A 12,285-nucleotide genomic window follows, 5' to 3' on the forward strand; every position below is an offset into this window, starting at 1 on the left:
GCAATGTTTAATGAAAATCACTGAAAGGCAGCCTAAAACAGTAATTGCTCTAATTTGAAGAGATCAATGAATTTGCTGGTGTGCAAATCAAACAGAAAACTGGGGAACAAAGACAGAACTGCAGGGCTTTACAGTACGAGTGGCTGCCCCAATAAAATACCTGCATGAATGATAGCTTTAGATCAAATAAAGTATATGCAGGGTTGAAATTCTCAACAGAAAAGTGCAGGTACTCATATGCACAGACGGGTGTAAACTTTTTAAAAAATTGATACAATCTGAGTGCTGATCAATTATAACCAATTCACCATAAACAAGGAAGCTGATAATACTGAAAGCTTTGTACCCTCTGCATGTATCACTCAGTCATGTACTGTAATATAACACTTAAGTTAAACCTTAAATGACAAGCATTAAGAAATATTACATTATGCAGTAGCTGCTGTAGAGAGGGTTTTGTTTCAAGATATCCTAAAAAAAGGGATGATGTTATAAAAAATTGTATTAAAAAAATCTCCATAGTATTCACTGAAATCATCCCCATATTCACCTACAAGAGGATCTAGCCGTGCTACAATAATAGCCTTGGATTAGAACACATATTCCTGTTTCTTTGATTTATTTTGTACTTATTACTTATCTTACAATAATATATTCTGTGTGCTTCTCTGTTGTGTTTCTGTGTAGATTAATTGCCATGATCTATTCCAGGAAAAGTTTTTTTCAGGCAGAAACAGTATAAAAGCAAACCTTTTTTTATTATCCCTGGTATTGTGGTTTCTGCACAAGAAACAATGTGGCAAAAGACACATTTTCATAAACTAATTTCATTACTGTGGTTTACTTCTGCCTTTTTTTTTTAGATGTACACGCAAGTGAAAACTCACATTTAACTTAAATAAACTAATTGTACAAAGAAAAAACACCTTGCCGTTTTGGTTTTCGTTTATTACAGTCCTCATAAAAGAACATACTAGGATCACAACAAAACAAAATGTTGATCGCTAAGCTTAGCATGTACCTTGCAAGTTGGCCAAGTATTTGAAAAGCGTGAAGCACACCTCCATCTGTATCCCGATTCTGACTCGCTTACCAAATCTGAATCAGCACTTTCTTGATCCTGTTTTTTTTAATGTTAATCTCTACTGTCCTCCACATCACTTGCCATTTTAGAAACTTTCATGCAAATTCTGGCAATGTGGTAAATTGGAGCAAGGCAAATTGCGTTGTCATAATTTTTTCTAACATCTATCAACTATGTAATTTATAGCGGACACTGACGTGGATTTTTGCCTTCAAATTCATGTGCAGCAATGTTTGTTTCAAATATTTCAGATAGTTCCTCTGCCGCACTAAAGAAAATAATAATTACTTCATAATAATCACTCCATACCGCTGTTTTCACGTTCACTGCTAAAGTCTTCCCTCGTTGATCAACGAATGAGCACTGACAAAAGGTGAAATGGGCGGAGATTTGTGACGCATGCCAAAATGAAATCTGATCAGAATGAAAGCTCGGCCAGTCAGCATGCAGTGATTATACTGACGTTAATTGTGGCCAATAGCAGCTAACAGAAACAGAAGCAGTACAGGAATGCATGCAGCACAAACTGTGCTGAATGAAAGTGCGTTTGAGAAACGCAGCGCTAGTGGACTGTGAGTGGATGGAATGCATCCGTGTTGGATGAAAAGCAGATTAAATAAATCCCGGTATTTAGTACCGGCATCAAAATAAGTCCGGTACGGAGTAACGATGAGTACCGGCAGAATTTCACCCCTGGGTATATGACAAGCTCACAAATGAATCAGGGAGTGTTTTGTGTTAAAGGGATTTATATCATTGAAGTTTTCTTAAAGTAGCTACAAGTGTCATTTGAATCATTTTTTTTACAGTTTCCTTTTCATTTTATTTGCAATCGTTCTTTGAGCTCTGTTGCTCCAATATTTAGTTATTACCAGTGTTGTCTAAATCTATACAATACAATAAAACTTACTTTTATACAGCGCTCTTCATGCAAGCATCCCAGGGGCTTTACAATAAAAACAATAAAATAAAAACTCAACCAGATATGTTTTTAAAATGGATTTAAAAATGTCAGCTGTGCCAGCAATCCTGCTATGATTTGGAATAGCGTTCCACAGGCAGGGCCCGGCCCCTCCTGATTTCAGATGACTTCTAGGAGCAGCCCGAAGACTAACACATGCTGATCTCAGGGTACGACTGGGGGCATAATGTACCAAAAGTTATGCAAACATGAAGCACTACATCATGAAGGGCCTTAAGGAGAATTCTAAAATCAATCCTGAAATTAACAGGGAGCCAATGTAGTGATTTTAGACCTGGAGTAATGTGTTGTGAACGTGAGGCAACACTGGCTGAAGCATTGTGAACCAGTTGGAGCCGACGCAGTTTAGTCAGGAAGGCCAGCAAACAAAGCATTACAATACAATCTGCAATGACCTCTTTTCAAGGAGTTTACCACAGCAAATGAGCACGGTTTCCCCATGATTATCCCATCAGTATACTAGCATTGACCATAGTTGACCATGGTTTGCTATACATATTTGTAATTATGCTTTACCATACCTCTCTTGGCTTTGCTACAGTTTGCCATGCTTTTACTATGGGAAACGTCTCGAAGGGCTGGCTTTGAACTTGCTTGTCTTGTCTGAAGCAAAGTGCTGGCACTGAACCGACAGCCTCGTTCCATTCACGTCATGTGACAACGTGACCTTCCAACTCAGCCAGCCACACTTCCTATTTGTCAATGCATATGTTGGTCAAGGTTAGAGTTAGGGTTAGGTTTTGGTTTAAAGTTAGGGTTAGGGTTAGGGTTCGAGTTAGGGTTAGGCTTAAGGTTATGATTAGGGTTATATCATGCAAAACAAAAGATACATTAAGGGGTAGATGTACTAAGAATGCCACAATTAGCATTTTCGTTGCGACAATTTGTACTGTATGTACTAAGAGAAAATATGTTAATAAAAAGAGCCGCACTGTACTAATTTGTGATATTGTTCAAATAAATAGTGGGAACTGAGTTATGTTTTGCTGCAGCAGAGGGTGTCTGAAGCATTGTTTTTGTTAAATGTAAACGTCATCTGTACAATGCGTTGTGTTCCGTCTTCATTTTAGTTATTTTAGTACTGTTATATATATATATATATATATTGTAACAAACTGGAGGGGTACCCTGCGGGATACTCCTCTCACCGGCTTCCACCGACGAGCACAGACACGTAGAGATTGCAGGCAAGTAACTTTTATTTACAATATTCAAACACAAGAGACTCTTTAAATCACTGAATGCCCTGTACGGGACACTAACTGTCTCACTTCTTCTCCCCTCTCTATCTATTATAGAATACCAAGTCCCTACAGGTCGGAGCCTGTAGAAGTCCGCTGCCTCTGCTGGGGTAATCCTGCAACACGGGTAAGTATCCACGGACTCCTCGCTCGCTGCAGGCTCTCTGGCCCAGAGGTAAAAACCGCACCGACTCCCTCTGCTGGAGTCTCGCTGCAGCACAGGCAAGGACAGCGCCGACTCCCTCTGCTGGAGCCTCGCTGTAACACAGGAACAGGTAAGGACAGCGCCAACTCCCTCTGCTGGAATCTCGCTGTAACACAGGTAACAGGTAAGTATAGCGCCGACTCCTTCTGCTGGAATCTCACTGTAACACAGGTAACAGGCAAGTACAGCGCCGACTCCTTCTGCTGGAATCTCGCTGTAACACAGGTAACAGGTACCGGGAAGACTCTTGGTTGGAGTATGTAATGGGGCCCTGAATAAGAGCTCCTGGATGAACACTCCTGTGCCCGCCTCCTAAGCAAGACGTGCCCAACGGCGTTGATGACTGTATCCAGACTGTGGGGACGAACCCCGGCAGCCAGTGTCCTGGGTGGTTCCAGAGCACCCCTGTGTACAACGTGCTTATTTTCCTGTTACAATAAAACGTGTCCTGCAAACCAAACTGTTGTTTTCGTCTGCTTCCTTTTCCTTTTTATTTCTACCCGCTGCTCCTGCAGCGCGTACTCATACAGTCTCTTTTCCAGTCCCGGATACCTCACACAAATACACAGTCGGCCGCCGTGACGGTCCTCAACCGACACGGAAGCTGCGGAACTATTTTACTTAATACTGACGAGCGGCGTCCACACAAACGTTTAAATAAAACAAATTATACTAGCAAAACAAAAGGCTACCTCACCAAGAGGGAAACCGCTCACAATTTACACAAAAACAAAAACTCTTGTTCACAAAACAAAACTCGTTCGCTTTACCTTGCGAAGTTTTAACAACACTCTCTCTCTCTGGGTATTTCCTGCAGGACAATCCGGCGGTGCTCCCCACGATCACCCCCGTCCTGTCCTACCCTACTTCCTTATATACCCCAGGAACCCCGCCCTACCAATTAGTGCTCCGGTTCCTGGGTGCTGTTTGCTTCATTTTTTGTAGTAACGCCGCCATTCCTTAAAGGCGACGTTACTTCTTTCTTACATATCCTCTTCCCCAGCTCCAACCTATCGGTTAGAGCGGCCCAACTAACCCCGTGTTTTCTCGACAGCCCATCCGCGTTTGCATTTTGAATCCCCCGTCTATGTTCAATCCTGAACTTATATGGCTGCAAAGCTAAAAACCAGCGGGTTACCCTAGCATTTTTCTCCTTATTCTCTTTCATGAATTTTAGGGGTGCATGATCTGTCACTAGGGTAAATTCTCTGCCTAACAGATAATATTTCAACGCCTCAATTGCCCACTTCACTGCCAAGCATTCTTTTTCAACCACGGCATATCTTCTTTCTCGTGGTAGAAGTTTTCGACTTAAGTACCCTATGGGGTGTTCCTCCCCCTCAACTATCTGCGACAAGACTGCCCCTAAACCTACTTCCGATGCATCTGTCTGTAATATGAAAGGCTGGGAAAAATCGGGTACCTTCAACACCGGGCTGTCACACAGTATCTGTTTAATAGCTTTAAATGCTTTATCAGCCTCGGGGCTCCACTTAACACGGACCGGGGCCGATTTTTTTATTAAATCTGTAAGGGGTGCGGCAATGGAGGAAAACTCCGGCACAAACCGTCTATAATATCCTGCTAACCCTAAGAAGGCTCGTACTTGTTTCTTATCTCTTGGTATCGGCCAATTTGTAATTGCCTCTACCTTGCTCGTTTGTGGTTTGACTTTACCGCCCCCTACAACAAACCCCAAGTATTGCGCTTCCTGTAAGCCCACAAAACATTTCTCCGGGTTTGCAGTTAATGCTGCTTCCCGTAAAGACTGTAATACGGCGTTCACTTTTTCAAGATGCGTCTCCCACGAATCGGTAAATATCACAATGTCATCGATGTAAGCCGAAGCATACTGTGCATGAGGTCTTAATATGATGTCCATAAGCCGTTGGAAGGTGGCGGGTGCGCCATGCAATCCAAATGGCATTACCTTATATTGGAACAGTCCTAGGGGTGTGGCAAATGCAGTTTTTTCCCTAGACTTAGGGCTGAGGGGAATTTGCCAATACCCCTTTGTGAGGTCTAAAGTAGTTAAGTACTTCGCCGAACCTAATCTTTCAATCAACTCATCGACTCTAGGCATAGGATATGAATCAAATTTCGATACCTGGTTGAGCTGCCGAAAGTCATTACAAAACCGCCAAGTTCCGTTGGGTTTGGCCACCATCACAATTGGACTGTTCCACGGACTCGAGGACTCCTCGATGACGTCCAGTCTTTTCATCGCTTCGACCTCGCGAACGACTTCGTTCCGTTGGGCCTCCGGGATCCTATAGGACCTAACCCGGACACACACCCCCGGGGGTGTGTGGACCTCATGTTGGATAACCGTTGTTCTTCCTGGCATGGAAGAAAACACATCGTGGTTAGCTTTCACACATCGCTGTACCTCCTGGACTTGTTGGGGCGTAAGGGAGGGACCTATATTAACCGATCTCCCTTCTAGTCCCTTCCCGTCTTTTCCCAAGGCTACCAATGCGACCAATTCCTCCCGGTCTACCCACGGTTTAAGAAGGTTAATGTGGTACACTTGTTCTTTCTTTCGTTTATCCGTCTGCCTTACTTTATAATTAACTTCTCCCACTGGAGCTATTATTTCATACGGGCCTTGCCACTTAGTGAACAGTTTACTCTCTGGGGTTGGTACTAATACCATAACCCGGTCTCCGGGTGAAAATTTCCGGCGTACTGCCGACCTGTTATACTGACCTGCTTGTCGGGCCTGTGCTTCCTCCATATGGGCCTTTACTATGGGTGTTATTTTTGCAATTCGGTCTCGAACCTGTAGGATATAATCTACCACATTACGTCCTGACGAAGTTTGAGCTTCCCACGTTTCCTTAGCTATATCCAGAATGCCCCTGGGCTGTCTCCCATATAATAATTCAAACGGAGAGAACCCGGTTGAGGACTGTGGTACCTCCCGAACAGCAAACATCAAATAGGGCAATAGGAGGTCCCAGTCCCTCCCGTCTTTGGAGGCCACTTTCCTTAGCATCGACTTCAGGGTCTTATTAAACCTCTCCACAAGTCCATCCGTTTGAGGATGGTACACTGACGTTCTAATAGGGTTAACCTTAAGGGTAGTACAGAAATCTCTCATCAACTGGCTCATAAAAGGAGTACCCTGGTCCGTCAACACCTCCTTCGGGATACCTACTCGAGAGAACAAGTGTATTAATTCCTTAGAAATCGTTTTAGATGCCGTGTTTCGTAAAGGGATGGCTTCTGGATATCTGGTAGCATAGTCTAATATGACTAGGATATATTCATGACCCCTAGCCGACTTATTCAAGGGCCCCACCAAATCCATCGCTATTCTTTCAAACGGGACTTCAATAATCGGGAGGGGTTGTAACGGTGCTCGGAAACCTGGATTTGGACTCGCTAACTGACATTCTGGGCATGATCTACAGTATCGATCCACTGCCTTTCTAATGCCTAACCAATAGAACCTTCTCAATATTCGTTGCAGGGTTTTTTCAGATCCTAAATGTCCCCCAAACAGATGTGAATGGGCCAAATATAACACCTGAGATTGGAAAGCCTGCGGAACCAACAACTGTTCTACTGGTTCTTGATTGAGCTGAGTACAGCGATACAGTAGATCGTTTTTTATTATAAAATGCTCAAGCGGGTTAACCACAGTATTTTCAACCCTGCTGCCATTTATCGACACCACCTTTTCCCTGACATTTACTAGCGTGGGGTCTTGTTCCTGTTCCCTCGCAAAACTCTCACTGGGAAGTTGAAGACACTCCTCCCAAGAACCTTCCCTTGGGTTGTCTATAACCACTTCCTCCGACTCTGCAAGTATTTCTGCCTCAGTGCACTGAGTAGATACCCCCTTGCTGTTGCGTTTTGTCAAGACCCCAACTAAACTCTGTACCTTAGTGTCACGTTCCTGTCTCCGCTGTCGGCGGGACTTCCTTTCTTTTACACAATGACTTTCAATAAATAGGTCCGGGTCTGTAAATGGGAAAATCGCCTGGGGGCTCTCTGAAGGCTTACTTTCCTCCTCCATAGTTATTCTAGGCTTGGCCAATTGCCTATTAAATTTCACCAAGGTGTCAAACCCCGGAATATTTCTACCAAGAATTACTTGGTGGGGAAGATGGGGGACTACTCCAACCCGTAAGTCTACGATCTGAGACCCCACTTCAATAGTAACTACGGCTGTTGGATAGTGCTTAACATCCCCATGAATACAAGTAATCCCTGTTTTGAATCCCTGATCCAATGCGCGATCTAATAATAAATCGGGCGTAATTAACGTAATTGCACTTCCCGAATCAGCGAGAGCCTCCGCCCTTTTCCCATTGACCGACACCAAAACCAAATAAGGGTATGCCCCGACAGGGTGACGTGGAACAATAATGTTTCCACAAAATGAGCTCTCTGCAATACTGGGTTTAATCACATTACATTCCATCCTTTCCTCATTCCTGCAGTATTTGGCAATATGGCCCAACTGATTGCATTTAAAACACCTATAGTTTCCATAACCCGGGGCCTCAGCCCTTACCCCCTTGTCTGTCCCCAGTCCCTTCACGGCCTCTGACCGCTCTTCACCCCTCTCCGGCATCGCCGGTCGCTTACCCGAACCCAAGTCTGATCGAGTCTTCCACGTGGGTGGTCTCGAGGTCCTCACCGCCGGGTTCTGGGGCTGACGAGAGAGTTCTTCTGCGGCTAACTGCCGCTCCACGAGGTCCACACATTAATGGACCGAGGGTCTCCTTGGCCGACCCACTTCCTTAATGGGGCCGGTAATGACCGTAGATACCGGTCCATAACGAGGATCTCAATGACCTTTTCCGCACTATTGATCTCCGGCTTGAGCCACCTAGTGGCTAAGTGAATCAGGTCATACATCTGTGACCTGGGTGGAATTCCCGACACATAGCCCCAGGCGTGATATTTCTGGGCCCGCACAGCTGAGGTCACCCCTTCCCGAGCAAGGATCTCCGCTTTCAGATGTGGGTAACTCTCAGCTTCCTGCGGGGCCAGATCATGGTAGGCCTTTTGGGCCTCTCCAACTAAAAATGGGGCCAATATTCCCGCCCATTTTTCTGATGGCCACCCCTCCCGGGTGGCGGTGCGTTCAAACGCCAGTAAAAATGCCTCCACATCATCCTCCCGCGTCATCTTCTGCAGGACGTGGGAGGGTCGGATTGAAGACACCGGTGGTAGTGTTGCCGTCTGCTCCATACGCCCTTTTAACACGGCTACCTCTTGCCGGGTTACCTCCAACTGTTGGGCGTGCAGCCGGTTGGTTTCCTGCTGTACTTGAATACTGTCTTGTTGGATGGCTGTTGCATGCAACAGCGCACGAATTAGTGCGTCGGTGTTCTCCATCGTTACGTTCTTGTGGGTCCGACTGAAGTGTGTTTCCAGTCGTTAGAATCCCACCGCTGCCACCATATGTAACAAACTGGAGGGGTACCCTGCGGGATACTCCTCTCACCGGCTTCCACCGACGAGCACAGACACGTAGAGATTGCAGGCAAGTAACTTTTATTTACAATATTCAAACACAAGAGACTCTTTAAATCACTGAATGCCCTGTACGGGACACTAACTGTCTCACTTCTTCGCCCCTCTCTATCTATTATAGAATACCAAGTCCCTACAGGTCGGAGCCTGTAGAAGTCCGCTGCCTCTGCTGGGGTAATCCTGCAACACGGGTAAGTATCCACGGACTCCTCGCTCGCTGCAGGCTCTCTGGCCCAGAGGTAAAAACCGCACCGACTCCCTCTGCTGGAGTCTCGCTGCAGCACAGGCAAGGACAGCGCCGACTCCCTCTGCTGGAGCCTCGCTGTAACACAGGAACAGGTAAGGACAGCGCCAACTCCCTCTGCTGGAATCTCGCTGTAACACAGGTAACAGGTAAGTATAGCGCCGACTCCTTCTGCTGGAATCTCACTGTAACACAGGTAACAGGCAAGTACAGCGCCGACTCCTTCTGCTGGAATCTCGCTGTAACACAGGTAACAGGTACCGGGAAGACTCTTGGTTGGAGTATGTAATGGGGCCCTGAATAAGAGCTCCTGGATGAACACTCCTGTGCCCGCCTCCTAAGCAAGACGTGCCCAACGGCGTTGATGACTGTATCCAGACTGTGGGGACGAACCCCGGCAGCCAGTGTCCTGGGTGGTTCCAGAGCACCCCTGTGTACAACGTGCTTATTTTCCTGTTACAATAAAACGTGTCCTGCAAACCAAACTGTTGTTTTCGTCTGCTTCCTTTTCCTTTTTATTTCTACCCGCTGCTCCTGCAGCGCGTACTCATACAGTCTCTTTTCCAGTCCCGGATACCTCACACAAATACACAGTCGGCCGCCGTGACGGTCCTCAACCGACACGGAAGCTGCGGAACTATTTTACTTAATACTGACGAGCGGCGTCCACACAAACGTTTAAATAAAACAAATTATACTAGCAAAACAAAAGGCTACCTCACCAAGAGGGAAACCGCTCACAATTTACACAAAAACAAAAACTCTTGTTCACAAAACAAAACTCGTTCGCTTTACCTTGCGAAGTTTTAACAACACTCTCTCTCTCTGGGTATTTCCTGCAGGACAATCCGGCGGTGCTCCCCACGATCACCCCCGTCCTGTCCTACCCTACTTCCTTATATACCCCAGGAACCCCGCCCTACCAATTAGTGCTCCGGTTCCTGGGTGCTGTTTGCTTCATTTTTTGTAGTAACGCCGCCATTCCTTAAAGGCGACGTTACTTCTTTCTTACAATATATATATATATATATATATATATATATATATATATATATATATATATATATATATATATATATAATGAAAGGCAGTTTAATCCCATCAGATTCTATAGTGGGGCCTCCACCTTCACCCCTAAAAGCTTTTCATAATCATATAGTAGCCCCTCGCTAAACCGGACATGTTTGTCCGACATAAGGAGGTGTCGGGTTTAAAAGCAATACAATAAAATTGCACACACACATTTATAGTGCTCAATGTATTTTTAATGTAAATCATTGCGCTGAAATAACACTAATGTGTTTTGGGTACGCTACACATTACATTATATAAAAGTATAAATCTGTACAGTAGGCCTATACAATATACAGTACAGTAGTAAAATCAAATGAATACCTAGCGACTGTTTAAAACATGCTTTCAAAAGTTCTTAACAAATTGATGCAATTGTAAGTGTCACAATTGCCGGCAGCTTTAGTACATCTCATTATAATATAATGAGAACCCTGATTTGCTGTGAATTTATACAGGAACGCCCATAATTACATATTCATCTGAGGTTGAACCACAAAGAAAATCTGCTGCCACAACATTCCCTAGAAAGTTGCTAACAGCACTGCACATGTTTAGTACATTTCACCCAAGACTTCCGACTCTTTTCATACTGGTTTGCGACTATTGTGACAACAGCAACACTTTAGTACATCTACCCCTAAGTACATTGTAACTATGCAAAATAACATTGTAATTATGTGTAAGTACACATGTATTTACTAAGTAACTACTATGTAAACACATAGTAATTAGAGACACTTAATGTAAAGTGTTACTAAAAATACAATCCTTTCTTCTAAACAAGGTTGTACAGCCATACAGGACATAACTTGTTTAATATAAATATATTCAGTTTCAATTTTATTGGATTTGTAAGTTTCACTGCAGAAGTGGAAACAATCTATAATACAAGAGCATTGTAGATGGACATGCAATCTGCATACCACAATGATGTAGGATTCAATTACCTAGAGTAGATGGTCATTTTTAACTACATGGTGCTAACAAAGTCATTCCACTAAATCTTACTTAAAATATATTACCATCATTTAGTCTTACATTTCTCTACATACTGTATGGAACATGCACACATTATGGTAAAGGTGAATTTGATTTTTTAATGGCAATTTATTTGAAGCAGATACTTCGAGAGGACGCATAAGGCAGGGGAGCTGTGCTTGGGTGCTGTGAACTGTGTATTATTATTATTATTATTATTATTATTATTATTATTATTATTATTATTATTAATTTCTTAGCAGATGCCCTTATCCAGGGTGACTTACAGTTGCTACAAAATATTACAATAGAAAGTATCACATTACAGATAAGAGCAGCTATAAAGTACAGTCAAATCAGAAGCAAATAAGATCAGATTCAAATAAGAGCAAAATACAGAATAACATTAACAAGTTACAACTTGGCAAAACTGTATACATACCTGCAGTAATATCTGCTGCTATCAGCAGTAACTGGGCCACATAATCGCAGCATGTCATATTTCAGTGAAATCTTTCGGCACAAAGTGAAGGTACAGTTACACACAAGCACAAGGTCGATCAATAGAATGTTACCAGAAACAGGGAGGAGGTGGTCGCCCTAGCAACCAGTTGTAGCACTCAGTCAGGGTCAGTTAAAATGTTGGAGGAGTTGAAAAGAATCTTGTGGGAGTTCAGATATTTTACAATGTAGCTTACTCTTTACCAAGCTAATTGTTATCTGTGTTCAACTTTTTATTTTGTTCCAAAAAAATTGGAAGGTTTTATGAATAACATATAGGCCTTCTTTACCAGTAAAGTGTTAGTAATATGAATGGATGAAAGGAGAGCTGAAATCCCAAGTGAATTTGTTTTAAAATTTGTCTGAAAAATGCACTGTGGTTGTCCAATATATATATATATTTTTTTTATCTGAAAAGAATGGATAACATTCTTTAGCTCAAAGTAAGACAACACCAGTTTTACAGCAATGTGACTGCATTGT

The sequence above is a fragment of the Acipenser ruthenus genome, chromosome 18 (assembly GCF_902713425.1).
Source record: "Acipenser ruthenus chromosome 18, fAciRut3.2 maternal haplotype, whole genome shotgun sequence".
Classification (NCBI taxonomy): Eukaryota; Metazoa; Chordata; class Actinopteri; order Acipenseriformes; family Acipenseridae; genus Acipenser; species Acipenser ruthenus.